The following is a 2,169-nucleotide window of genomic DNA, read 5'->3' as shown; positions in this document are numbered from 1 at the left end:
CCAATCTAATTACTCCCCTCTTTTCCTTGCCCTTGGAGGGAAGACATATTTGTCATTTTTGTTGGGAGGTCTCCTCCCAACATCTTCCACCACATAGTTTTCTTCATTTGGTGGCCTCCCATGAGGATGGAAATTCCATTCCTCCAATTTCTAAATGTTTGTCCTGCTACAAGCATTCAAGAGAGAAGAAACATGGTTAGAGGCTTTAGATAAATCATATTCCAACCGTTCCTTACCGATTACCAAAGAAAGTTTATGATTTTTAACATCTATAATAGCTCTTGCTGTAGCAAGGAATGGTCTTCCCAATATGATAGGGATTTTTAGGTCCTCCTCCATGTCTAGCACAACAAAATCGGTGGGGATTATACTCCCATCTACTTCTACCGGCACATCTTCCACAATACCCATAGGGTACCTGCAGGAGTGATCAGCAAGTTGTAGTGCCATGGTAGTAAGTTTAAAGTTGTTGAGACCTAACTTATTACAAATAGAATAAGGAATGAGGCTAACACTTGCCCCTAAATCACAAAAAGCTTTTTCAATAAATTCAGTTCCTATATTGCAAGGAATATAAAAGCTTCCAGGGTTTTTCAACTTTGGGGAAGTGTTCTTTCCCAAAAGAGCGCTACATTCCTCTGTAAGTGCAATGGTCTCAATATCTCCTTTCCTCCTCTTATTTGACATGATGTCCTTCAAGAATTTGGCAAACTTGGGCATCTGAAGGATTGCATCAATGAGTGGTACTTCAATATATATTTCTTTCACCTTCTCCAAGAATTTGTCAAACTCTTCATCTTTCTTTAACATAATCAATCTTTGAGGAAAAGGGACTGCTATACTTTGATGGTTGAGTGGAAGAGTCTCTTCAACCTTAGTGGTACTCTCTTCATCAATTTGAATCTGATTTAGAGATGGAGGAGAGAGCTCTTATTCATTGTGCATCCCTTTTAGAGCAGTCACTTGGGGATCTCCCAAGGTCCGTCCGCTCCTAAGCTCAATTCTATTACAGTGCTCCATGGAATTAACATTAGGCTTTCCAAGTAATTGTCCTGGTGCTCTAGAAGATGAGGAAGCTAGTTGGGCAATCTGACTTTCCAAAATCTTTTGATGTCTATCAGAATTATCCATTCTCTGAGTAAGCTTCAAAATGTCTTGTTTCTTTTCGTTCTGAACTTTTTTCATTTCATTCTAACTGGACATAATTTCTTCAAACATCTTTTCAATTTTGGACATAGGAAAGCCTTGAGAAGATTGTTGTTGAAAATTTTGTTGCCCGGATTGAAAATTAGGCCTTGCCCCCATGGATGGTCCTTGATCTTAGTTATTTCTATAAGAGAAATTAGGATGACTCTTCCATCCAGGGTTGTAGGTATTTGAGTAGGGGTTGTTTTGCCTCTGGTTGAAACCCATGATTGCATCACATTGCTCTAATTGATTGATTTGTGCAGTTATAGCCCCCAATGGACATGAGTCACTTAGATGTTTAGAACTTCCACATACTTCACAAGAAGCAACAATGGCATTGGTTGTACTCGAGCTAGCTCCCATATTCTCAAATTTTTTTGTAAGAGCATCCAGTTTTGCAGCCAACAAAGTCACTGCATCAACATCAAATTTTCCTGATGCTTTTGTTGTTTGGTTCATACAAGAATAGCCACCACTTCTTTCATTAGCCCATTGATGGTGGTTTTGTGCTACACTCTCGATTATCTCCTCGGCTTCATCTAAACTCTTGTTCATAAGTGCCCCTCCAGCAGCTGAATCAAGGGACACTTTTGTGTGATAGTTGATGCCGTTATAAAACGTGTGTAGCACTAACCATCTTTCCAAACCATGGTGTGGGCATTGTCTGAGCATGCTATTGTATCTATCCCATGCTTCAAATAAAGATTCTGAGTCCGCTTGTTTGAAGCTTGCAATAAGATTCCTCATATGAGCTGTTTTACTAGGGGGATAGAATTTGTCAAGAAATTGTTGCTCGCATTGCTCCCATGTGGTGATGCTATTTGGAGCCAAAGAATTCAACCATTGCTTGACTCTATCTCTCAAAGAAAACCCAAACAATAGTAGACCTACTGCCTCTGAATGAACACCATTCATTTTCATTGTACCGCATATTTCATAGAAGACCTCCAAGTGTTGATTTGGGTCTTCATGCGGTCCTCC

The 2,169-nt window shown here is 39.7% G+C and overlaps 1 pseudogene; it reads left to right on the top strand.

Annotated features, from left to right (window-relative positions):
- The first annotated feature begins 1,831 nt into the window (after positions 1 to 1,831).
- Positions 1,832 to 1,903, top strand: LOC122033194 (annotated as a pseudogene).
- The last annotated feature ends 266 nt before the right edge of the window (positions 1,904 to 2,169 follow it).

Source organism: Zingiber officinale, chromosome 11A (genome assembly GCF_018446385.1).
Source record: "Zingiber officinale cultivar Zhangliang chromosome 11A, Zo_v1.1, whole genome shotgun sequence".
Lineage (NCBI taxonomy): Eukaryota > Viridiplantae > Streptophyta > Magnoliopsida > Zingiberales > Zingiberaceae > Zingiber > Zingiber officinale.
This window is presented reverse-complemented; position numbering and strand designations above follow the sequence as displayed.